The following is a 27,308-nucleotide window of genomic DNA, read 5'->3' as shown; positions in this document are numbered from 1 at the left end:
ACGTGCTGTTATAAAAAGGGAGCTTTAAAACCTTTGCTGAGGTTTGCAATTTGCTCTTAACACAGACTAACCTCATTGTAATGGGGAGGGGAGAGTTTGGGGGAAAGAAAAAAGGCTTTCAATGAATTGAGTTCATGTTGTCTTAACCCACAAAAGATCCTTTCCCCCTGAGCTCAATTTAAAAGGGGAACAGATGAAATCCTTTGTTCTTATGCTAAAGTTGAATCTGCCTCTGATCCTAAAAGCTTGGTGGAATCAGGAGAAATCGGTATTTTCCTTCTTTTGCCTTGAAGGGGCTGTGATGGGGCCCTTCATGGTGGATGCTTCACAAAGGCAAGGTTTTAAAGAGGTTTTGAGGCTGGTTGTCAGACGCCACCTGGTCTTTTCCTGTGTTTTGCTACTATTCCTTGAGTGGCTGCCATGAATCGGGGAGGGGGAATGTTTTGGGGGGAGGAAATGAAAGTATCCCCTCCAGACTCTGCTTCAAGATCAGCCTCCATCCCAGCTACATACCAAATTGCTTGTCCATTATGAAAATATCTTGCCTGAACTGTGTGTGTGTGTGTGTGTGTGTGTGTGTGTATTGGTAGCAAGTTGCAGGGGGGGGGGGCTGAACTTCTGGATTTGCATTACTTCAATATAACTTGACCTCTAATAAAACTATACCTCACCCAACAAATGAAGCCAATGACTCTTTCTATTTAGTAGTTTAAGCTGTGTCAGGTCTGACATTGTTCTTGTGAGAGGGTACCAGAAGGTGGCCTTTCCTAATTGTCCATATTTTCCAGAATTCCTGTCCCAGACAGCTCTGGGTCCTAGGAGGCCTTTAATCTTTGTTCCTGCAGCCTCCAAAACAAAAGCCTGAAAAAACAGCCCTTTTCACACCTGCTCTTCCCCATCTGATCTCTCTCATTTTTCTTTGAGTGTTCCTACTCACAACTATGCAATGGTCCCCATTGACTTCATCTTGCTGGTTTCTTCCATTTTCTCTCATTTAAATCTTGGTTTGAAGCATTTGTTTTTTAATGGATCCAGTCTGGGTCGGTCGCGGGGATGAGAGGTTTTGTCTTCCGAGTATTCGGACTCATGCTGGAGCCCATCCTCAGGGAATTTCTCTCCAGCACAGGGGTCTGTAATCTAAACACTCAAAGAGCCATTTGGACCCATTTCCCTCAAAAAAGAAAACACCTGGAGTCACAAAACTCTTTTGACATCTAAAATGAAGATAACACTGCTTATATCATTTTTTATCTTCATGCTATATTAAAAAAAAACTATAATGTTCCATTTATGAAATCAATGAACTGTTACAGAGAAAACAATTTTTTATTTCTGCATGCAACAGAAACATTTTGGACTTTGAATATAAGACCTCCCTCCCTCCCTCAATCTCTCTCCCTCCCTCCCTCCCTCTCTCCCTCCCTCCCTCCCTCCCTCTCTCTCTCTCTCAGTGTCTCTCTGTCTTTGTTTCTCTATGTGTCTCTTCCCTCCCCCTTCTATCTATCTGCTGAGTCTGAAAGCTCGGAAGATAAAACCTCTGACCCTGCTGACCGACCCAGATTGGATCCTGCAACTTAATCCTGGGACACATATATTTGTCTTCATTTGTTATTTATCTTCACTTGACAAAACGACAATGCAATGGAATTTTTTGCCTTAACTTTTTGTGTTTCGCATAGGTAGTCCTCAACTGGACTGCAATCTCACTTGTTGAGCAAAGTGGTAATTACTGGAGACATCACATAACTGCTTTGCTCAAGAACTGCAATTCCACCCTCGCGTTTGCGGTTGTTATTAGCAATAGCACTTTGACATCATGATTTACAGCACTCTCTGAGCAGTTTTCGAGTGTCAGCATCTGGCCCTCAACAATTTTGTGATTCTTTGTGTTTCTCGAAAGCAAGTAATGTTCTCATCTTCTTTTTTCTTTCACCAGCAGGAAAACAGCTACGGCCAAAGATTTACCTGCAAGGCGACGATCAACAGATAGTAGAAATTCAACCCAAGGCAGCAGCCACCAGAAAGCATGGAGGCAGGGAATCTCTTGGATCTCCCATCAGACACAAGAAGCACTTCAAGAACGCCCAAAAGAACCCATGAATGCTCAGAGTGTGGGAAATCCTTTGCTCGCAGGTCCCTCCTTTTGACCCACAGGAAGGTACATGTGGGAAGTGAATCCAGTCAAGGATTGGAGGGTGAGAAATCATTCTCTGGTAAAAAGTCCAAAGATCTCAGGAGTCCCCAAAGACTAAAACCCCATAAATGTGAGATATGTGACTTATGCTTTAGTCAAAAGTCACACCTCCTTAGACATCAGAAAATCCACACTGCAGACAAACCTTACCAATGTGTGGAATGTGGGAAATCTTTCCGTAGAAAAGGCACTCTCAGAGACCACGAGAGAATCCATACAGGGGAGAAACCTTACAAGTGTTGGGAGTGTGGGAGGATCTTTTCTCAGAACTCAAGTCTTTGGCTCCATGAGAAGATTCATGCAGGAATAAAGTCTTACAAATGCTTTGAGTGTGGAAAATGTTTTACCCAGAGTTCAGGTCTTCGAAAACATGAGAAAACACACAGGGGGGAGAAAAACAAAAAGTGCCTCAAATGTGGGAAATGTTTTACCTCAAAATCAAGCCTGGAGCGACATCAAAAACTTCACAGGGGAGAGAGACCCTATGAATGCCCAGAATGTGAGAAACGATTTGTGTATTCTTCTGAACTTCGGAGACACCAGAAGTGGCACCAAGGGGATCTACCCTATAAATGTGGGGAGTGTGGGAAAAGTTTTATTTCGCCAGCCTATGTTCAGATTCATCAGCGAATCCACACGGGGGAGAAACCCTACAAATGTGGCGAGTGTGGGAAATGCTTTTCCCAAAAACAACATCTTGGAAGGCATCAGAGGTTCCACACAGGAGAGAAGCCATACAGATGCGTAGAATGTGGAAAGTGCTTTGTAGATACGCGAGGCCTTTTGGGTCATCATAAAACCCACACAGGGGAGAAGCCATATCAATGCAACGACTGTGGAAGATTTTATAGTACCTCATCAGCCCTTAAAAGTCATGTGAAAGTTCACACGGGGGAAAAAAATCACAAATGTTTGGAGTGTGGGAGAACATTTGCTCATTTATGTTCCCTTACAAGTCACAACCGAATCCATACAGGAGAGAAACCCCACAAATGCTCAGAATGTGATAAATGTTTTTCTCGGAAAGATAATCTTGTGATGCATCAGCGAATCCACACTGGAGAGAAACCGAATAAGTGTCTGGAGTGTGGGAAATGCTTTGCCCATCCTTCATCACTTCTCATACATACCCGAAGTCACACAAGAGAGCGGCCTTACAAGTGCACAAAGTGTGAGAAATCTTTTCAGAATGAATCAGAGCTTAAAAAGCACCAGAACGTCCATAGCAGATAAATCTCTTCAGAAAAACCTTGGGAACCCCCCCTTTCCCCCCTCAAACAATCATGTCTTAAAGTTAATCAAGAACTTCACAAACTGACAGAAGGGTAATCCTACAATTGTTTGGTGTTGGGAAAATTGTTTTCCTAGCCAACCACCTCAAATTCCATCAGAGAGTACTCAACGATGCAAAAGGGCATAGGTGCTGGTTGAGTGAGGCTGTTTTGCTCACAAAACAGCATTAGTCACTTATCAGAGTGATTACAAAAGAGTTATGAGAGTGTAAGGAGTAGATATAATGTTTTGCAGAGTACAGAAAGTCCTTGACTTATGACCACAACTTGGAATGGATTTCCGATCATAAGTTGCTACAGTCGTAAGTCAAGGAACCAGGTATTTCTGTTAATTTTTACCAAACTTTGTTGATCAATAAAGAGAACTGAAGATTTAGAGAGGAGAAAATGGGTTGAGGGGTGGAATGAAGATGCCTCTGGTTGTTTATTCAACAATAAAGGGTTGATGTGGAATATGCTGGCTGAGGATGAAGAGGGAAAGCTTATTTTTCTTGCTATTTTTTTGAAGGGATTGCTTTTCTTTTTCTTTTACATTGTCTTCTTCATATATTCACACACACAGATTTGTATTAAGTCTCTTTGATTTGTGAATATAATCCTTAATATAATTATTATTATTTTATTTTTTTAGGAATAAATATTTATTCTTTCCTCACAGCTCTCTGTACCTCATTTTTTTTTAATAACAAAGTTTTATTGTTTTTTTTTGGTATTTTACAAAGGAAAAAGGTAGGGGAAAAGTTACAAATTTTGGCAACTGCAATGTGCAGTAGGTGCGCCCCCCCCTCCATACTCATAGTATACATTTGCACATAATTCATTATTAAGTAGTAACATATAGTCAGCATATAAATTCAGTTAATAATTTCGATCAGTTTATGTCAGGTGGATTTTCTTACTCATTTTTGTGATCTGAGCTTTCTCGGTATTGCCCCATCTCCCCCCGCTGACAGTGCTCCGGCCCCTCCCGTGTCTTGTGTATCTGATGAGAAGTCATCTGGTTTTTCTAAGAGTAGTTTGTTTTTTCCCATAAAGGCCTGCGCCTCTATGGGTGTATTAATTCTGACTCTTGTCTCCTCCCAAAATATTAGCATACCTTCAGGCATCAACCATCTAAACCACACCCCCTTCTGGTATAATTTATTCGCTAATTGCGAATAGCATTTTCTTTTTCCCCTCACTTTCTTGGGGATCTGTTTCAGAATGGTTATCTCCTTATCTTTGTATGTCAGGGCTTGCCCCCTTTGTGCACTCAGGATTTCATCTCTTGTACTTTTTCTAAGGAATTTAATGTGAACCTCCCTGGGAACATTATGTGTTCTAGCGTAAGCTGAGTTCACTCTATAAACCAGGTCTATTTCCCACCCCATCTGTTGTTTCTCTTTCTGGATGTATTCAGCCAAAATGTTTGTCATGATGTCCCTTATGTTTTCATCATCTGCCTCCATCACATTTTGAAATCTAAGATAAAAGGGCATTCTCTCAAACTCTATTTTCATCTGCTGGGTGTCAGGTTCTTTGTTTCCCTTCTGCATCCCTTCCATCCCCACTCATCTCAGCCGCCCCGCCCTCCAAAAGGTCCAATCTCTGAGTTCTTATTAATTTTGGTCTGGTTATCTTTAATTTCTTCTTTCATCTCCTTCAGTTGTTTCTTTATTTCCTCTTGTCCCTGTAGAAGTTGCTGGAACATTTGTTGAAACTCCATCTCCGTAGATTTAGGTTGCATTAAAGCTGTTATCGTTGATTGTGTACTAGGACTGGAGGTTGCAGATGTCGGGGCAGAGGCAGCAAAGCCAGGCTTTCCAGGAGGTGGTTTTTTAGGTGCCATTATTTATAGAGTAGAAAGTTCAGTCAGTATAAAGAATGGTCAGTCAGAGAGGCAGGACAGCCAGGAGAGTCCAGGAGACAGAGGGTCCAGGCAGGAGAGAATTTTTTCTATTGGCCCTGGCAGTAGAGCAAAGTTTTTCACTCCAGGGAGATCAAAAGACAGCAATCAACAAGAGATTTATCTGAGTAGCACGGAGACAAAGACCGGAAGCCTGGAGCTTTAAAGGTGGAGTCAGATTTCACATTTCATAAAGACAACGGAAGTGTGCCATCTTGCCCTGCCAGCTTCGGGTTTAGAGGCAACAAATAAAGTTTTCAAAGTTCAGAGTTCCCAAAGTTTCCAGATCATCATTGTTTTAAGGTTTAAATCCGAAAATTCACTTAGTAGGGGCGTGACATCATTGGTTGGCTCTCCCCCTCCTCCTTTCCCTGGGGCTAAGAGCGAAATCGTTTCCAGCCGCCTGTCCGAGGGGGGGAAAAATCCCCCTCCCTCCAGCCGCGCCTCTCCGATTCAAGCCGAAAGTACAATTTAAACAGCTGACTTGTTAAAGTTGTTAAAGGGAATGGAGGAAGTTCACGCCTCACCGCACCGCAGCCGCATCCTTCTGTTCTCTTTTTCTCCGATCAGCCTCACAGCGAAGACGCCGGAGCGTCTCCCCTTCGTGCTCCCCAGTGCCTGGAGCGAGGCGGGGGCCCCCCCGCTGGCCGCCGCCGATCCAGGGATCCCCCACAGTGCCGCCCCTCCAACAGGACACCTCTACGGGGCGTCCTGTGCCCCCCAAGGAGTGGGAAGCCCACCGGGGATGCGCGGGGCAGGCAAGGCTTGCCCGTCGCTGTCAGCCGCCGGAACCAGAAACCCCTTAATATAATTATTGTTCAACATAATCAAGAGGAGTGTTCTCAGGGCAGTTTGGGAGTTCAAAAAAGTCAAGACGGACATCAGATTGTGCCATTCTTTGCACTCAAAGTGCTGCTGCTTTTTAGTTGTATATTTGATGCCCTTTAAAACAGCCGCCATCTTGATTCTTTTGACTCCATCCTTCCTTGCTGGACAGTTTGGATTTTGGGATTGAATTGAAAGGAGTAGATTTTGGATGAATTTTCGGAGGAAAAATGTTCTGGAGCTTTGGATGGACCCCTGTTCTTAAAGGCAGATCATCAGTGGCTCCCTACATGTGCCTGATGCACTGTGATTAATTGGACCACATCTTACTTGGGACACACATCGTAGGTCACAAGAAGTGCAGCTAACAATTACCTAGAGGAAAACTACAGAAAGAAAATGAAACTTGAGAGAGGATATAATTTTTAAAATATAGACTGACTGGTTTGGAATGTTTTATTGGCAACATCTTGAAAAGGCATTTTAAAATGCTGGAAACATTGGACTGATTATTGGGAAAAGTGAAGGAAAATTACTTGAAGGAATCTGAAGGCTGTTAAATTGGGTGTCACGTTGAAATTCTAGGCGGTGATGCCAACTACTGGTGAAAGAAAGGAAATACACTATATTTTCATAAGGCTGGGAAGACCTTGGGATAATCTTTAACACTGAGTGGATGTAAACTCAGATTCTGTTTTTTGCTGTATACTTTGATACCTATTAGTTTCACGAGTAAGGGAACATTTCTGAGACTTTGGAAGGAGAGTGGTTGACAAAGACCTGGAATTAGGTCTTTGATTATTGGAATCAAAGAGCTCATTAGGTGGCTGATGAAGACAAGGGAAAATCTGGAAGGAGTAAACTAACTGGTGGAGGGCTATAAAGAATTATAAATATCACGTACTTCGAAGAATGACTCTGGGACTGAGTGAATTCTTTTAAGACTGGCTTTTTGTTTTTACAGACAACTAAGAGTGTGGGATTTTGATAGATTTGGAGTAATTTCTGGACTTATTAGAATAAGGTAAGATGCTTCAACAGGAAATAACAAGTTTATATCAAAAAGAAATGTCATTGATGTTTCAAAATATCTATAAAACTATAACAAAGAGCCACAGGGAGATAAAGGATTTGATGTATGATATAGATGTGAGACAAGAAGATTTGGCAGCAAGAAGCAGAGGTAGACGAGGAAACACTTAGATCAAGAAAGAATAATACAGGGAGACATAAAATGTCAGAGGAGGAGTACGGAAAACATGCTAAAAATTCAATAAGAATTGAAGTACTAAAACGAGTGAGAGATAATGGGTAGAAATAGAATATTCAATATAAGATATATGCTATCAAGACCTAGAATAGAGGTAGGAATTAGAAAGAGGGAAAATATTGTTATGTATACTCCTACCATCCAGTTAAGAGGGAGCACCAACAAAGTCGTCTAGCAGCTGCCAAAAATGGGAGTTGCGGATCACCAGCATTTTGAAGTGAAGCTTAGAGGTTAGTTCCAACCGTAAGAGATGAAACACAGACACGATCCCCATAGAAAACAATGCAGGTGTTCCAACCCAGTCTCCTTTTTCAAGCATCCATCATAAGCTTCCGCAGTGGAGCAAGTAAGTTTCTTGGATGCTTGAAGAAACATCCTTCTCAACCCCTGGGTGTTTCTAGTAGAGTCAGCATTATAGGTGTTACATATTGAATATATAAGTTGTGTTAAGCCCTGCTAAAGTGAAACTAACCTTTAGATGGCGCTAGTTGTTAACTGCAACACTTTTGGAGGGAAACTTTGAAAATTCATATTTGGGCCGGCTTTTTCAAGTATTACGATTGGTTAAGGCCCTGTGGACCCAGAGTATAAATATCAGGGATTTGCCTGAAGTTCCTCAGTTCCAGTTTTGAGTCAATAAATGCTGTTGTATCTATGCTGGTCAGTTCTTGCCTACTGAAGCCCACTACACAATAATATGTTTGACAATATTGTTCAATATTCAATTTCCTCACTGAATTGTTCAATATTCAATTTCCTCACTGTGAATTGCAAGCTGATACCAGGCTGCTTTGTGTGACCCAAAATTCAGTTAATGTGAGGTTGTCCCAGTACAGTCCTATTTTTAACCACAAATAAAACGAATAAATAAATCCAGTCCCAAATAACTCCTCTTATCTCAATCTAGGCGAACCAGTCTGGCCTAGTGGTCAGGGCCCTGGGTTAGAAAGCTGGAGATCGAATTCAAGTCCCTCCTGGGCCATGAAAGCCAGCTGGGGTGACCTTGGCCAGTAACTCTCTCAGTCTAACCCGCCTCCCAGGGTTGTTGTGAGGAAAATAGGAGGAGGAAGATGTGTGGGTTATGTTTCTTACCTTGAGTAATTGGCAAAACCAATAAAGGCAGGATATAAATAAATATATTACAAAATTCTACTCAGCAGAGACCTAGCAATGTTTCCAGGCCTCTTTCCCCTCTCAGCTGCTGAGCTGCCATATTTGTCCTGGGAGACACGGAAAGTCAACTGAAAGTAGGAAAATGGGGTCCTTCTGCTATTTCATGCTGCTAATCCCCCCTCCCCCCCATGTGCCTCTGTGAGCCTTCAGCTCCTCCTGCCCACAAAGGGGGTTTCATTACTTGTGGCCCTTCCTGTGTGAGGCTCTGTCCTTCCTTCCCTTCTCAGCTCAAATGGGAAGAGGCTGAGTTTGGGTCAATCTCTCCTTTCAGCCCAGAGCTCATCAGGCACAGCTGGAGGGCAGAGGCAGCCATGGGGGTTCATCACAGGCAGCCATCCAGCTGCAACCGTTTGGAGTAATGATGGCCAAAAAATGGTCCTTCGTGCCTGTGATCCATAATGGGCAGACGGCCATACATTGAAGATGAGCTGTAGGTAGTTACAGGGCCTCAAAACAACAAAACTGCTAAATCCTCGACTTACGACCTGTGAAACGCCAGCTGGTGGAGGACGGCGCTCATTGGCTAAGACGCGCAAGGCGGCAAGCGGGGGGGGTGGTTGCGAAGAGCTGATTGGTTGTCCTGACTGACAGCTCGGGTTTAAATAGCTGTCCAACAGGGAGTGGTGCTGAAGTTGTTCCCGAGTTGTCTGTTAGCTTAAGGTTAATAAGGAGTTCTGGTTAATGCCTGAGTCGCCTCCTTTTGTCCCTCCGGCTCACAAGGGAGCACGAACCAAAAGCAAGAGAAGCAAAAGAATCTGGCACCTGAAACACACACACACACACACACACACACACACACACACACAGAGACCCCTCCAATCCTGCTGTCCCAGCCTTACTCTCTCCCAGATATTGAGGGCAAAACAGCCCCCTACAGCTTTTCAAAAGGCCCGAAGGATGGGGAAGGGTCCCAGGATCTGGGCTGTCAGTTTCATAAAGGTTTATCTCCCCTTCCTTCTTCAGCTGCTTCTTCCAAAAGTGAGCAAAGGCCCTGCCAGCCACACTCTCCTCAAACAACTTCTGGCCTTGAACGTTTCTCCTCCTCCTTGAACAGGGCATCATTTCCATAAAAATTCACACTCCTCAAACGCCCGTGTGTGTCTATATGGACATGGGTACATGCATGTGTATGTGCATATCCGTGTTTCTCAACCTTGACAACTTTGAAGCTGTGTGGATTTCCACTCCCAGAATCCCAACATGAATCCTAGGAGCTGAAGTCCCCCCATCTCAAAAGATGACCATTCCCAACCAACACCCAGGGCATCCAGTGTGGCCTAGGGGTTAAGGCCATGAAAGCCCGCTGGGTGATTTTGGACCAGTCACTCTCTCAGCCTCACCCACCTCACGGGGTTGTTGTGGGGAAAATAGGTGAAGGAAGATTGAGTTATTTGTAAAAACAATGAAGGGGAATGTTAATAAGTAAGTAAAAAATAAATGCATTTCTATTTTGCAGTGGCTTCCCTGTTGTGTTGCCTCTGGGAACCAGGGTGAGAGGGGGGCTGCTCCCCCAAACTCTCTCCTTTCCTGTCCCAGGGGCTCTGGGGGTTGGCAGGTGGCCCACCCAAAGGGTCTGAGGCTGCAGAAAGCCCCTCCCATCCTCAGAGACCCCAGACCCAATTTGAACTCCCACGGATGGAGGGGGGGTCATCATGGAATCTCTGCCCCAGGGGCTCTTGCACATCAGTGTGAGACCTGATGACAGCTGAGTTAAAAGTTCCTGGGAGTAAAAATAAATATTTATTATCCAATTCGGAAGGAACACCAAAAAGTAAAGGCACCAAAAGGGTAAAAAAAAAACCCAAAGGGAAGAGAAGATCCTGACTTCTCCTTCCTGGCTCTTTGAACGGAGTCCCCAAAGAGAAAAGACTAAAAGGGGCTTCTCTGTGCCTGGCTTCATACAAGCACAGACGCCCCCACTGGAGCAGGAGGAGGGGCAGCCCCGCTTCCAGCCTGCAGGGCGGGACACTCTTCCCATGGGCAGAGGAACCCTCCACACCCACGCCCACCGGAGGAGGAACAGAAGAAGTTTCGGAGCACGTGGTCCCAGCAGGGAGGGGGAAGGAGTTGGCCCAAGGGCGGGGCCAGACAGGAAAGCCGGAGCCCCTCCCCTTCCTCTCCCCTCCCCTCCCCCTGGCTGGACTTGCGCTTCCCTCCGCCTCTTCCGCTCCTTCCTCGGAGGATCTGCGCTGGATCCCTCTGGAGAGTCCTCCGGATCCCGCTCGAGGCAGGTAAAGTTGCTCTCCCAGGAGATCTTCTCCCCCCACCCCCAGGAGGAAGGGAGCTGCGGATCCCACTCTTCGGCTTCTCGGGGTTTTCCTCGGGGAGATCCGGCCACTGGCGTTGCCTGCAGGGAGGGGATCCCTTCCTTCCCTCCAGGGGGGACAAAGGGGGCTCCGGATCTGCCCCCCCTCCTCGCCCGGCCAAGGCTCCCGGGGGGGACGGACTCCGGGTGGATCCGGGAAGCAGCTTTTGGGTAAGTTGTGGTCCGTCAGAGGTCTCTGGATGTCCCTCACGTGCAGTTGTAAAGGGGGAGCCTTAAAACGTTTGTTGACGTTTGTAATGTGCTCTTAACACAGATTGAGCTCATTGCAATTGGGGAGGGGAGAGTTTGGGAGAAAAAAAGGCTTTAAATGATTTGAGTTCATGTTGTCTTAACCCACAAAAGATCCTTTTCCCCTGAGCTCAATTTAAAAGGGGAACAGATGAAATCCTTTGTTCTTATGCTAAAGTTGAATCTGCCCCTGATCCTAAAAGCTTGGTGGAATCAGGAGAAATCGGTATTTTCCTTCTTTTGCCCTGAAGGGGCTGTGATGGGGCCCTTCATGGTGGATGCTTCACAAAGCAAAAGTTTTAAGGAGGTTTGGAGGTTGGTTGTCAGATGCCACCTGGTCTTTTCCTGTGTTTTGCTACTATTCCCTGAGTGGCTGCCATGAATCAGGGGGAGGGGGAATGTTTTGGGGGGAGGAAATGAAAGTATCCCCTCCAGACTCTGCTTCAAGATCAGCCTCCATCCCAGCTACATACCAAACTGCTTGTCCATTATGCAAATATCTTGCCTGAACTGTGTGTGTGTGTTTGTGTGTTTGCTGGTAGCAAGTTGCAGTGGGGGGGGGGGTGAACTTCTGGATTTGCATTACTGCAATATAACTTGACCTCTAATAAAACTATACCTCACCCAACAAATGAAGCCAATGACTCTTTCTATTTAGGAGTTTAAGCTGTGTCAGATCTGACATTGTTCTTGTGAGAGGGTACCAGAAGGTGGCCTTTCCTAATTGTCCATATTTTCCAGAATTCCTGTCCCAGACAGCTCTGGGTCCTAGGAGGCCTTTAATCTTTGTTCCTGCAACCTCCAAAACAAAAGCCCGAAAAAACAGCCCTTTTCACACCTGTTGATCTCTCTCATCTTTCTTTGAGTTTTCCTACTCACAACTATGCAATGGTCCCCATTGACTTCATCTTGCTGGTTTCTTCCATTTTCTCTCATTTAAATCTTGGTTTGAAGCATTTGTTTTTTAATGGATCCAGTCTGGGTCGGTCGCGGGGATGAGAGGTTTTGTCTTCCGAGTATTCGGACACATTCTGGAACCCATCCTCAGGGAATTTCTCTCCAGCACAGGGCTCTGTAACCTTAAACACTCAAAGAGCCATTTGGACCCACAAATTTTTATTTCTGCATGCAACAAAAACATTTTGGACTCTGAAAATAAGACCTCTCTCTCTCTCTCTCTTTCTTTCTGTGTATCTTGTCTCTCTCTCTGTCTTGTCTCTGTGTCTGTCTGTCTGTCTGCCTCTCTCTTTCTCTGTGTGTCCCCTCTCCCACCCCTTTCTATCTCTCTGCCTCTCTATCGAGTCCGAAAGCTTGGAAGACAAAACCTCTGGTCCTTGTGACTGACCCAGATTGGATCCTGCAACTTCATCCTGGCACATGTAGATTCGCCTTCATATATTTTTTATCTTCATTTGACAGAACGGCAATTGAATGAAAGTTTTTGCCTTAACTTTTTGTGTTTCCTATAGGGCCGTAATGGCAAACCTTTTGGAGACCGAGTGCCCAAACCATAACCCAAAACTCACTTATTTACCTCAGAGTGCCAACACGGCAATTTAATCTGAATATTGAGGTTTTAGTTTACTGTATTTTTCGGAGTATAGGACACATCTTCCCCCACCCCAAAAGAGCGTGGATATGTTGGTTCATCTTATACACCTGGGATGGCGAACCTATGGCACGCGTGCCACAGGTGGCACACGGAGTCATTTGTCAGGGCATGCAAGGCATTGCCCTGTCAGCTGACCAGCGTGCATGTGCGTGCTGGCCAACTCAGTTCAGCCTTTTTTAAAGCCATTTTTCATCCTCCCCAAGCTCCAGAGGCTTTATAGGAGCTTGGGGTGGGCAAAAACAGCCTCCCCTCCCCGCCGCCCCCAGAGGCCCTCCGGAGTCTTCAGGAGCTTCCCTAAAGCCTCCGGAGCGCAAAAAACCGGCCCTCCGGGCAAACCGGAAGTTCGAGAACAGACTTCCGGTTTGCTTGAAGGGCCAGTTTAAGCCCTCCGGAGCCTTCAGTGGCTTTCTGGAGGCTTCCCTGTGTCAGGCCTGTAGTTATGTTCTTTTTAGGATCTTTGGCCTGCCACACTTTCTTATAATTTTCTATGCTGTTTCAATAGTGTAGTAGTTGGGAGGGGGGGGGAATAGAAAGGAGTAGGATTGTAGAATGGATTGTTGACATTCTTTTGTAGAAGCCAAGGTCATCTTTTGTCTTCGCATCTCGACACCTGGCCGGAAGAAGATGGGTGTACATGCCAGTGTGGAGGAATATGATTGGAACATGTGATGGATTTGTGGGTGTGGGGATAGATCATGAACTCTCAACTGGGTGAACCCACAGGATGTAAATTCAGAGTTAGAATTTCCATAGCCGTGCTAAATTGCCTGTAGAATAAATTGGACCTTTAAGGATGTTTTGCCTTGGACAATGATTTATTTCTGCATGGTATTTAGAACCCTAACACCCTGAAGGCTCCGGAGGACGAAAAACGACCCAAAGGAGAAACCGGAAGTCACTTCCCCATCCAGCCAGCCCCACCTGACCTGCTCCCTGCTGGCTTCTGTAAAGCCTCGACATTCTTCCTCTAGTCTTCTTCCATTGTCCTTCTACGGGCTCCACAGGACAGGGTCTCATTTCTGCCCTGGGGCAGTGAACTCCCGGTGGGCTAGAAGTGAGTATGAATGGCCTGGCCCCCCAGTGTTTTTCAGCCTTCAAAGAGTTGCGTGGATTTTTTTGCTTCCAGGTTGGTGCAGGAGGCTTTCCAGGGCCAAAATGAGGCATGGAAAGCGTGGTTTTGTTTTCCCGTTTTGGCCCTGTAAAGCCTCCTGCACCAACCTCGAAGCAAAATTAAACCCTGCAACTCTTTGAAGTCTGAAGGAAGCCTCCAACTGAGCAGGTTTGCTGTGCAATGTCTCCCCCCACCCACCAAATGCTCATGCATCCCCTGCCCTGGCCCTGGCATTGGCCTGAAAACCAGCTGGCCAGCGGGAGGCATGCCTGCATTTGCATGCTAGTGAAGCTGGGCTGGGGCAGCTGGCATGCCCACAGCGAGGGTTCTGCGTGCCACCTGTCTTTCGCCATCACGGCTATAGGCAGTTGTCAAGTTACGACTAAAACTGGGCTGCAATCTCACTTGTTGAGCAAAGTGGTCATTACTGGAGACATCACATAACCGCTTTGCTCAAGAACTGCAATTCCTCCCTCACTGTTGCGGTTGTTATTAGCAATAGCACTTTGACTTAGATACGTAGTGATTTACAGCACTCTCTGAGCACTTTACAAATGTCAGCATCTGGCCCTCAACAATTTTGTGGTTTTCCTTGTTTCTCGAAAGGAAATAATGCTCTCATCTTTTTTGTTCCACCAGCAGGAAAACAGCTGTGACCAAACATTTACCTGCAAGGCGACTATCAACAGATAGTAGAAATTCAGCCCAAGGCAGCAGCCACCAGAAAGCATGGAGGCTGGGAATCTCTTGGATCCCACATCAGACACGAGAAGCACTTCAAGAACACCCAAAAGAACCCATGAATGCTCAGAGTGTGGGGAATCCTTTGCTCGCAGGTCCCTACTTTTGACCCACAGGAAGGTCCATGTGGGAAGGGGATCCAGTCAAGGATTGGAGGGTGAGAAATCTTCCACTGGGAAAAACTCCAAAGATCTCAGGAGCCCCCCAACACTAAAACCCTATAAATGTGAGGAATGTGACTTATGCTTTGGACAAAAGTCAAACCTTCTTAGACATCAGAAAATCCACACTGCAGACAAATCTTATCAATGTCTGGAATGTGGGAATTTTTTCCGTGAAGAAGCACATCTCAGAGACCACAAGAAAATCCACACAGGGGAGAAACCTTACAAGTGTTGGCAATGTGGGAAGAGCTTTTCTCGGAACTCAAGTCTTTGGATCCATGAGAAGATCCATGCAGGAACAAAACCTCACAAATGCTTTGTGTGTGGAAAATGTTTTACCCAGAATTCATCTCTTCGGAGACATGAGAAAACACACACGGGGGAGAAAAACGAAAAGTGCCTCGAATGTGGAAAAGGTTTTACCTCGAAATCAAGCCTGGAGCGACATCAAAAACTTCACAGGGGAGAGAGACCCTATGAATGCCCAGAATGTGAGAAACGATTTATGTATTCTCATGAACTTCAGAGACACCAGAAGTGGCACCAAGGGGATCTACCCTATAAATGTGGGGAGTGTGGGAAAAGTTTTATTTCGCCAGCCTATGTTCAGATTCATCAAAGAATCCACACAGGGGAGAAACCCTACAAATGTGGCGAGTGTGGGAAATGCTTTTCCCAAAAACAAAACCTTGTAACGCATCAGAGGGTCCACATGGGAGTGAAGCCCTACAAATGCATAGAATGTGGGAAATGCTTTGGTCAAAGTGGAGCCCTTTGGAGACATCACAAAATCCACACAGGGGAGAAGCCATATCAATGCAACGACTGTGGAAGATTTTATCGTACCTCATCAGCCCTTAAAAGTCATGTGAAAACTCACACGGGGGAGAAAAACTACAAATGTTTGGACTGTGGGAGAGCATTTGCTGAGTCCTCTGCCCTTAGAGTTCACAGCCGAATCCATATAGGAGAGAAGCTCCACAAATGCTCAGAGTGCGATAAATGTTTTTCAAGGAAATATAGTCTTGTGAGGCATCAACAAACCCACACTTGAGAAAAACCATATAAATGTCTGGAGAGAGAGAAATGTTTTGCCCAGCCTTCAGAACTTCGCATGCACACCAGAAGTCACACAGGAGAGTGGCCTTACAAAGTGTGCAGAGTGTGAGAAACCTTTTCACTGCAAATCAAAGTTAAACATGAATCAGAAACTCCATAACAGTGATGAACCCCTTTAGTTGGGAACAATGTAGAAAACATTTTTTAAAAACATCGCATGTTATAATTCACCAGGAACTAAATTATAAGTGTGTGGTGAGCATATATATATATAATGTTTGGCAGAAGACAGGAAGTCTTTGATTTATGAGCCCAATTGGGAATGGATTTCCGGTCATTAGTTGTTACAGTCGTAAGTCAAGGCAGTCAGATATTTTTGTAATTTTTTTACTAGCCCTTTGTTAATGAATAAGGAGAACTGAAGATTTAAAGGGGTGAAAATGGGGTGAAGGATGGAATGAAGGTACACCTGGTTCTTTATTTAGCGATCAAATGCTGGCTGAGGATGAAGAGGGAAAGTTTCTTTTTCTTCCTTCCTTTTTTGGAGGGATTTGTTTTCTTTTTTCCCCACATTGTGTTTTTCATATGTTCATGCACACATACAGTATGTTCACAAACATACTGTACTTAATTATATTAAGTGTCTTTGTTTGACCTGCAAATATAGTCCTTAATAAAATGATTCAAAATAATCAAGAAGACTCTTGAGAACACGGACTGGGTGGTCAAAAGAGTTCAAGATGGCCGTCCATGGGGTGCCATGCTCTGCAGTGAAAGTCCTGCTGCTTTTTAGCTCTGTGTGTGATGAGCTTGAAAAAGCTGCCATCTTGATTCCTTTGGCGCCATCCTCCCTCGTTTGATACATCCGACTACGAGATTGAATTAAAAGGAGTAGGTTTGCGATTAGCTGTACAAAAAAAATGTCTTGGTGGTTCGGATGGACCCCCTGCTCTTAATGTAGGTGGCCCCCTAAATGTGCCTGACATGCTCATGATTAATGGGACCCTATCTCACTTAGGACGTATGGTGCATTTCGAGCCCCTTGACTTTTGCCAATGTTGTAACGGTGCAACTCTACGCTTGATGAAATTCATGAACCAAAAGAATCGGGCTCGCCCTTGTACACACAAAAGCCCCAGTCTCCAATCCTCCACCTCCAACCCCACTCTGTCCCAGGACCTGGGGGGAAAACAGCCTCCTACAGCTTTCCAGAAGACTATAAGGGTGGGGGGGGGCCTGCAGGATCCCCGAGGAAAGGGCGTTCACAGGGCAGGGGCTGCTACAGAAAAGTCACACTTCCTGGGTCCCTCTAGATGGCAAATCGTAACGGTCAGGATCTGGGTTAATTATCACTTTTATAATGGTTTATTTCCCTTTCTTTGGTTGCTTTTCCGTCTGGAAGATTTTCATAAACACACTCCTCACACACTCATCTTTCTACATGGACACTGATGCATGTTTACATACGTCCATATCCATGTTTCTCAACCTTCACCATTTTAAGCTGTGTGGATTTCCGCTCCCTGAATCCCTCAGCCAGCATGAATTCTGGGAGCTGACGTGTCCCCATCTTCAAAGATGACCATTCCCAATCAACACCCAGGACATCCAGTATGGCCTAGTGCAGTGATGGCGAACCTATGGCACGCGTGCCACAGGTGGCACACGGAGCCATTTGTCAGGGCACGCGCTGGCCAGCTGAGTTCGCCCTTTTTAAAAGCCATTTTTCGCCCTCCCTAGGCTCCAGAGGCTTTATAGGAGCTTGAGCTTCCCTGAAGCCTCCGGAGCGCAAAAAACCGGCCTTACGGGCAAACCAGAAGTTTGGGAACAAACTTCGTGTTTGCTCGGAGGGTGGTGTTAAGTGCTCCGGAGTCTTCAGGGAGGCCTCTTGAAGGTCCCTGAAGCCTTCGGAGCGCGTAAAACGACCCTCTGAGCAAACCGGAAGTGACTTCCGGTTTGCTTGGAGGGTCGTTTTGAGCGCTCCGAAGGCTTCAGGGAAGCCTCCTGAAGGTCCCTGGAGCCTCTGGAGGGCTTCCGGGGGGGCGGGGGAGGCTGTTTTCACCCTCCCCAGGCTCCTATAAAGCCTCTGGAGCCTGGGGAGGGCGAAAAAAGCATGCAAAAATGGAGGGGTCGTGCCTGTAGTGCGTGCATGCACTCTGGGCGGGTCGCACATTGCATTATGGGTGCAGCACGCCTGCACACGACCCCCCTGCGCTCCCCCCACTTATGGCACGCGAGCCAAAAAAGGTTCGCCATTGCTGGCCTAGTGGTTAAGGGCCTGCGTTAGAAAGCCTGAGGCCATGGGTTCCAGTCCTGCCTTGGCCATGAAAGGCAGCTGGGCGACCTTGGGCCAGTCGCTCTCTCAACCTAACTCACCTCACAGGGTTGTTGTGAGGAAAATAGGTAAAGGAAGATGTGTGGGATCTCTTCACTGCCTTTGAGTTATTGTAAAAATAATAAAGGCAGATATAAGTAACTAAAAATTAAATCATTTCTATTTGACAGGGGCTTGGCAATATTTTCAGGCTTGTTTCCAATCAATCAATCAAGCTTTTATTTCTAAACCGCGCCCTCTCCTAAACAGGACTCGGGGCGGTGTACAGTCATTATTAAAAAACCATATACATATCAAAATAGAATACATATACATAAACATAGACATAGACGTAGACGGAGGAGGTAGAAAATATACTGTACCATATTTAATTAAAATACAAATAAGATTAAAATTCCCTTAAAAATTCCACGATAAAATGTTTGCCAGGAGGTGAAAGATGGAGCTATAAATCGGCTAAGCCAGCTAATTGGAACAGGTGGGTCTTAAGCTTCTGTCGGAAGGAGCGGAGGTCGTTAATAGTTCTAATATCGGAGGGGATGTCATTCCAGAGGGTTGGGCCCATCACAGAGAAGGCTCTACTCCTAGGCGCCACCCGTTGGCACTGCTTGGCGGATGGCACCTGGAGGAGTCCCTCCCTGTGAGAGCGGATAGGTCGTAGAGATGTGTGGGGTGAGATGCGATCCCGCAGGTAACTAGGTCCCATGCCATGTTGTTTGCCTTGTTTCCCTGTTGCATTGTGTTGCCTCTTATGGGGTGTGGCAAGTTATCACCCAGTCCTCTCCCAGAAAAATGAAATATCCTAGGAAATATTGAAAAGGCAGAATATTATATTTTCCTGGATGTGAAAAAGGGAGAAACACATTTTAAACACAAAGTAAATTCCTGCAGCTTCCTGCCTCCACCCACTTTGTCAATGGGCTATTAAGAAGGCCAAGCCAGTCCACTTTACATAATAAAGAGTTCTCCCCTTCAGCTCCAGAGGGATGGGATTAAGGCAGGATAATATTGGCCCTTTACCCAACTCCCCACATGGCATCTGAGAACTCAACCAAACCTGGATTCAAAACTCAGCCTAGAGAGTTGCCCCTGCATGGCCCCATGTGAGTCTGACAACCAATCAGCAGACAAGCTCAAGATCAAAGGCCAGAGAGGGCATAAAACCAGGGACTCAGCATCTCAGTCCTTCCTTCCCTTCTCTTCTTCTCCACCAACATTGAAGCATGTGATCACCTTTTCTGTTCAGGACTCAAGCCATGTGGTCCTGTCCACCATTAAAACCATCTTTCCAAGCAGCCTCCATGTCTCCAGTGTCTTTTTCCCCACTTGGAGCCAAACCCAGAAGGACATTTCTTCCAACGGGAAAAATAATGAGATCTGAGCTTCTCCCCCAAACTCTCTTCTTTTGTGTCTCGGGGTCTCTGGGGAGTAGGAAACCAAAGAATGTAAGAAGACCCCTCCATGCTCAGAGACCCCAACCCAATTGCAATATTCACGATGGGAGGCCATCTTTTAAACTCTGCCCCAGTTACTGGCACTTTTGTGTCTGGCCTAATACAAGGGCGCACACGCACGAACACACTGGAGGAGGAAGGGCAGCCGTGCTTCCAACGTGCAGAGACGGGCACTCTTCCCATGGGCAGAGGCAACCTCGACATCAAAGCCCATCGGAGGAACAGAAGAAGCTTCGGTGCAAGGGGAGGGGCGGAGGGGGGAAGGAGATGGCCAAGGGGCGGGGCTGCAGGGCGGGGGCGGAGTCCGAGAGTAGAGCAGAGACTCCTCCCCCTCCCCTCCACATGGCTGGATCTCCGCTTCCCTCCGCGTGTGCCGATTTGCACGAGGAGGATCGGCGCTGGATCCCTCGGGAGAGACTCCGGGGTCCCGCTCGACACAGGTGGGGCTGCTCTCCCTCCGGCCTCCAGGCCGCCCCTCCTCCCAGGAGATCCTCTCCACGCCAGGAGGAAGGGAGCTGCCGATCCCGTTCTTCGGCTCGCAGGGTTTTCCTCGGGGAGATCCAGCTCCGTCGTTGCCTGAAGGGAGCGGATCCCTCCCTCCCCTCCAGGGGGACAAAACGTGCTCCGTCCCTCGGCTGGATCTGCCCCCTCCTCGCCCGGCCAATGCTCCCCGAGGGGGCTCCGGGTGGATCCGGGAAGCAACGTTTGGGTAAGTTGCTTCAGAAGGTCTCTGTGTGGTCCGTCAGAGGTCTCTGAGCATCCATATCCCGTATGTGCAGTTGGAAAAACGGGGTAAAAGGAGTTTTAAAACCTTTGCTGAGGTTTGTAATGTGCTCTTAACACAGAGCGACCTCATTGCAATGGGGAGGGGAGAGTTTGGGGGAAAGAAAAAAGGCTCTAAATGAACTGAATTGAGTTCATGTTGTCTTAACCGACAAAAGATCCTTTCTCTCTCAGTTCAATTTAAAAGGGGAACAGATGAAATCCTTTGTTCTTATGCTAAAGTTGAATCTCCTTCTTTTCCTTCTTTTGCCCTGAAAGGGGCTGTGATGTGGCCCTTCATGGCAAGGGTTTTAAGGAGGTTTGGAGGCTGGTTGCCACCTGATGCTCTCCTCTCCTTCCTTAGTATTCCCTGAGGGACGGCCATGAAGGGGGGGAAGGAAGAATCCTTGGGGGGGAGGAAAATAAGGGCGGTATCTCCTTCAGAAGCTGCTTCAAGGTCAGCTGGTGTCCCACTTCATACCAAATTGTGCTTGGACACCTTGCCTGAATCTCTGCTTTTTGGATGGGGGAATGGGAGGAGATTGGCTCTTTTCACACCTGCCCTTCCCCATCTGGTCTCCTCTTCCTTGAGTTTTCCTTCTCACAACTATGCATTGGTTCCTCTTGGGCTTCCATCTTGGTGGTTTGCGGTTCCCCCCCCCCCCCAATTAATGGGCTGCTCATAATGAAGACAACAGACAAGGTTTCTTGATACACAAGTGGCCCAGAACGTTATCTGGACCCCCCTTTCATTAAGAGCGTATAAGGAAATAAAAGCATCCTAATTTATTATTGCTTACATATGGTTACAATGAAGCATTTCTACCTTATATGGTTATTTTTAGCTATACCTGCTTAAGCGCTTTTACCACGTGTTTCCTATGCAGCTAGTAACTTCCTCAGTTTGAAAGTTCCTGTTAAGATCTAAGCATTGCTATTGTCATTGCAAACACAGCTTTCTAATTTGGGCCCTCCCAGTGGGCATCCATCTCAACCCGCATTTACTACTCAATTTATTCCAGTCCCAAATTCCATATATGTGTTCCAATCAGGAAAACTGATCTGCACACATACCATGGTGACCTTGTTCCCACAGTGGTTTCTTCCGTTTTATCTTAAGCCTTTCTTTTTTATGGATCCAATTGGGGTCGGGTATCAGGATCAAAGGTTTTGTTTTCTGAGGTTTCGGACTCGTGCTGGAGGCCATCCTTAGAGAACTTCTCTCTAGCAGAGTATGTCCTGTTGTGTGTGTGGTGTGGTTGTGTATGAGGATTCCAGCACGAGTCCGAAACCTCAGAAAACAAAACCTTTGATCCTGGTGACCGACCCAGATTGGATCCTTCAACTTCATCCTGGGACACGTATATTCGCCTTCAATTGTGTTTTATCTTTATTTCACAACACAGCAATGCAGTGAAAGTTTTTGCCTTGACTTTTTGTTTCCTATAGGCAGTCCTCGAGTTACGACTGCAACTGGGCTGCAAACTCATTTCTTGAGAAAAGTGGTCATTACATGGGACATTGCATGACCCCTTCGCTCAAGAACTGCAATTCTGACCTCACTGTTGCAGTTGTTATTAGCCAGGGGTCCCCAAACATTTTAAACAGGGGGCCAATTCACGGTCACTCAGACTATTGTGGAGCCAGGCCGGCTGGGGGGGCGTGGCTAGCTGGTCCTGTGACTGGGTGGGTGTGGTTAATTTCACAGTCCATTAAACAATGCACACAAATTAAACTTTGATTTGTTTTGCTCCTGGGGGTGTTTTATTTGCTTTTGTTTCCATGTTGCTCTTTTGGTTAACTTTTCTTTTTTACTAGACTATTTTTTCAATTGTTTAGGAGTCTAGTGGTCCACTTCAGGAAACTCAGTTTTACAGCAATTCTTCTCAGCCCCAAGGAGCTTACAATCGACAAGTCAGTGTCCCTCCCTCTCTCTATCTCTTTCTCTTAATATTTTCTGAAGGGTGGGGGAGGGGAAATGGGCCAATTTTTTGACTCCTGGGGCATCTGTGCAGCCAGTTTTTCATCTCCCCCCCCCCCCAAGCATTCTTCAGGCCAAAAATGGGTAAAAGTAAAGTTAAGTTCTGCACTTGGCTGAAGGGTGAGCGGGGTGATATATGCCGGGCAGCCTCGTAGTCCTGTGTGGGCTGGATTTATGGCTTTGGCAGGCCATTTGTGGCCCTCGGGCTATAGTTTGAGGACCGTTGTTATTAGCAATAGCACTTTGACTTAGATACGTAGTGCTTTACAGCATTCTCCGAGCACTTTACAAATGACAGCATCTGGCCCTCAACAATTTTGTGATTTTCTGTGTTTCTCGAAAGGAAATGATGTTCTCATCTTCTTTTTTGTTCCACCAGCAGGAAAACAGCTGTGACCAAAGATTTACCTGCAAGGCGACTATCAACAGACAGTAGAAATTCAACCCAAGGCAGCAGCCAAAGGGCAAGCATGAAGCGTGGGAAAATCTTGGATCCCCCACCAGACTCAAACAGCCCTCCAAGAACACCCAAAACAACCCATGAATGCTCAGAGTGTGGGGAATCCTTTGCTCGCAGGTCCCTCCTTTTGACCCACAGGAAGGTCCATGTGGGAAGTGGATCCAGTCAAGGTTTGGAAGGTGAGAAATTTTCCTTTGGGAAAAACTCCAAAGATCTCAGAAGCCCCCCAACACTAAAACCCTACAAATGTGAGGAATGTGACTTATGCTTTGGACGAAAGTCACACCTTCTTACACATCAGAAAATCCACACTGGAGAGAAACCTTATCAGTGTCTGGAATGTAGGAAATTTTTCAGCAGAAAACACAATCTCAGAGAGCATGAGAGGATTCACACAGGGGAGAAACCTTACAATTGTTGGGAATGTGGGAAGAGTTTTTTTCAGAGCTCAGGTCTTTGGACCCATGAGAAGACTCATGCAGGAATAAAGTCTTACAAATGCTTTGAGTGTGGAAAATGTTTCAAACAGAGTGCAGGTCTTCGGTGTCATGTGAAAATACACATAGGGGAGAAAAACGAAAAGTGCCTCGAATGCGGGAAATGTTTTACCTGGAAATCAAACCTGGTGCAACATCAGAGACTTCACACTGGAGAGAGACCCTATGAATGCCCAGAATGTGGGAAACGATTCGTAAATTCTTCTGAACTTCGGAAGCACCAGATGAGGCACAAAGGAGAGAAACCCTATGAATGTGGGGAGTGTGGGAAAAGTTTTCTTACTCCAAGAGAGTTTCAGAATCATGAGAGAATCCACACAGGGGAGAAGCCGTACAAGTGTGGGGAGTGTGGGAAATGCTTCTCCCGTAAATCAAACCTTGGGAGGCATCAGAGGGTCCACACGGGAGAGAAGCCATACAGCTGCCTAGAATGTGGAAAATCTTTTCCTTATCAGAATGGACTTCGGACACATCATAAAACCCACACAGGGGAGAAACCGTATCAGTGTAATGAATGTGGACAATTTTATAGTAGAAAATCATACCTTAGAGAGCATATAAAAATTCACACGGGGGAAAAAAATCACAAATGTTTAGAGTGTGGGAAAGCATTTGTTCACTCTTCTACCCTTAGACGTCACGGCCGAGTCCATACACGAGAGAAGCCCCATAAATGCTCAGAGTGCGATAAACGTTTTTTTGCAAAAAGTGGTCTTGTGAAGCATCAGCGAATCCACACTGGATAGAAACCATACAAATGTTTGGAGTGTGGGAAATGTTTTGCCCAACCTTCAGCCCTCCGCATCCACACCCGAAATCACCCAGGAGAGCAGCCTCACAAGGGTGCACGCCACGGAGTGAGAAACATCTTCATTGCAAATCAAAGTTCAAAATGCATCAGAAAGTGCATACCAGAGATAAACCGATTTAGTTATGAACAATTTGAAAACATGTTTTTTTTTCAATGTCACATCTTATAAGTTACCAAAATATCACATAGTGACAGGAGGGAAATCCTAAAAAATGTTGGTGTGGGCAAAATACTGTTTTTTCTATTGAAGCAACCTCATATCCCATCAGAGAATACACAAAGAGGCAAAAGGACGTAACAGGTAGCTAACTTTTGGTGCAGTTTAGCAAACCAGCTGATCCCACCACTGGCTGGCCCCTCCCCTCCCCTTGTCCTAATGCCCGCAGCCTTGCTGCTCTTCACCCGTTTGTCTCCCTCACCTGCTTTCCTCCCTCACCTTGCATTTGTGCTCGTCCTCACGCCCACGGCTCAGCTCTTCGCCCATTTTTGCCAGAGGGGTGCTTAGCCCAAGAAAATGCTGGCAACTATTTCCTAGACATTTCAAGCAAATGACTGCAATGGATGAAAACTAATCAAGGAGAGAAGCAACCTGGAACTAAGGAGGAATTTCCTGACACTTAGAATAATTAAGTTGTAACAGTCAAGACACCCAAGTATTTTTGTCAATTCTTACTGGGCCTTTATTGATCAATAAGGAGAACTGAAGACTTAGACAGGAGAAAATGGAGTGAGGGATGGAAGGAAGATGCATCGGCTAGCTTATTTAGAGATAAAATGTTGGTGTTGAATCTGCGGGCTGAGGATGAAGAGGGAAAGTTTGTTTTTCTTACTGTCTTATTTTGGAGGGATTTTTTTTTTTGCTTTTTTTTCACATTGTCCTTCATATGTTGAAACACATACATATGGTATATTCACAGACATCCTGAATTGTATTGTATTTCTTTGATCTGTGAATATAATCCTTAATAAAAGATTTGTTCAAAATAGTCAAGAAGAGTGTTTTTAGAGCATGGAGTGAGTCAAGAAGGCAGTCAGATGGTGCCATGCTCTGCTGTCAAAAGTCCTGCTGCTTTCTAGCTTTATGTGTGTTTCCCTTTAAAACAGCCGCCATCTTGGTTCTTGTGCTGTCCCAACAGTATATAGCTAATGTAGGAATTAAGAGCTGTCTCCTTTAAGAAACTACCTCATGGGAAATGCAGCCACCTTATGGGAAATGTAGGCAGAACTGCCTTGTGGGAAATGTAGTTCCATAACATGAGACCACATCTGTGTTCCCTGATTGGGCAGCAGGTATTCTGCCCGGGAAAAGCAATTTATTACCGGTCACTCTCTGAATCGCCCTTGGTTAATTGAGATGGCAGTAGCCAACCCATCTCCGCTCATCAAGGGAATAGGAAACCACAGACTTTTACACTACATGATGGGACAGATCATGGAAAGTCAGAAGTATCTTAACACTGAAATGTAAGTTTTGCTATTAAGGATGCCTGATAATGAACTTGATCTGAAAGATTCCCAAGCGTGGAGTTTAGCTTCCTGCCTCGGGCAAACTGACATCGCTGGGGCAGAACAGTTCTTTTGGCTCCCTCCTCCCTAGCTGGATAGTTCCGACTTCGGGATTGAATGAAAAGGAGGAGATTTGCCATTAACTTTAGGAAAAAATCTCTTGGTGATTCGGATGGACCCCCTGCTCTTAAGGGCAGATGATGGGTGGCTGCCCAAATGTGCCTGAGACGCTCGGGATTAATGGGACCCCATCTCACTTAGGACATTCAGGCCCCCTTGACTTTTGCCCACTTTCTTATGCTGCCCCCTGATTGTGCAGTTATTGAAATTCACTTTTCCCCTCATTAATCTGCACTCAGTGTGCCATAATGAGAAATGAAAACAGAATTTTAGCAATGTCTGCAAATGTATTAAAAAAGAAAAAAACTGAAATAAGACATTGGCATAAGTATTCAGACCCTTCACTCAGTTCCTTTGTTGAAGCACCTTTGGCGGCAGTTACAGCCTCCAGTGTTTTTTGGGTATGAACTTTGCACATCTGGATCGTGGGATTTTCTGCCTTGCAAATCCTCTCCAGCTCAGTCAGGTCGGAAGGTGACCGTCGACGGAGAGCCATTTTCAGGTCCCTCCAGAGATGGGAAGGAAGGCGGGTGGGATATGTTCACTGCCTTGACTGATTAAATAGGGTTCAAGATCCCCCCCTCCCCCAAAGATCCTAGGAAGAAAAAGAGAGACCCCTGTCCCAAAGGGGCTTTTTCAAGAGGCAAGTAGACTTTCTTGTTTTCCTTTGAAGACGTTTTGCTTCTCATCCAAGAAGCTTCTTCAGCTCTGAATGGATGTGGAGAAAGAACCATTTGAAAGGCTGCCAACAACGAAAAGTGTGTGTGTTTGTGTGTGTGTGTGTGTGTGTGTGTGAGAGAGAGAGAGAGAGAGAGAGGGAGAGAGAGAGAGAGAGAAGCTATTCTACAAATCTCCAGAGGGCAGGAGAAGAAACAATGGATGGAAAGTAATCAAGGAGAGAAGCGACCTGGAGTTAAAGAGACGCTTCCTAAGAGTTAGAACAATTCACCAGTGGAAGAGCTTTGCCTTCAGAGGCTTTGGGTTCTTCATCACTGGAGGCTTTTAAGAATCCCTTGTGAGGGATGGGATAGGATCTCCTGCTTTAGGAGGGGGCTGGACTAGAAGACCTCCAGGGTCCCTTCTATTCGGATTCCTGAGAGTAAGGGGCGTGGTTACTTGCAGAAGGCGGAGCCCGAAGGGAGAGCAGAAGCCCCGCCCCGGCCTCCCCGTCTCCGCCTGAGCCTGCGCGTTCTTCCCCGGGCTGTTCTCTGCTCCGCATGGGCTCTGGAGTCCTCCGGAGAGGATCGGACAGTTGGGGCTCCTTCCGCTGAGCTCCCTTCCTGCCAGGAGGGCTTTTCCTCGCCCGGAGAAAGGTAGCTGGAGTGGCCCCTCGGCCCCACTTCCCCAGAGGGTCCCTGAGCCTGCGAGGCTCCCGGGATGGGAGGGCTGGGACTGGGCGTCCTTGGGAACAGAGGGAAGGCTCCCTAAAGACGGGGCTTTTCCCCTAAGGATTATGGGTGGGTGGAAGGGAAACCCCCAGAGAGGCTCCTCGCCTCCCCCGT

The 27,308-nt window shown here is 46.2% G+C and overlaps 2 protein-coding genes across 2 annotated transcripts in view; both read left to right on the top strand.

Annotated features, from left to right (window-relative positions):
* The window catches only part of LOC309398310 (uncharacterized protein), a 120,240-nt gene that overhangs the window by 31,174 nt on the left and 61,758 nt on the right, over positions 1-27,308 (top strand). The gene's annotated exons all lie outside the window — the stretch shown is intronic.
* The window catches only part of LOC309398273 (uncharacterized protein), a 30,644-nt gene continuing 23,384 nt past the window's right edge, over positions 20,049-27,308 (top strand). The window contains exon 1 of the mRNA XM_081965021.1: positions 20,049-20,378. The gene's annotated coding sequence lies outside the window, so the exon portion shown is untranslated. The remainder of the gene's footprint in view (positions 20,379-27,308) is intronic.

This window comes from Natrix helvetica (genome assembly GCF_964273705.1).
Source record: "Natrix helvetica genome assembly, chromosome: 1".
Lineage (NCBI taxonomy): Eukaryota > Metazoa > Chordata > Lepidosauria > Squamata > Natricidae > Natrix > Natrix helvetica.
This window is presented reverse-complemented; position numbering and strand designations above follow the sequence as displayed.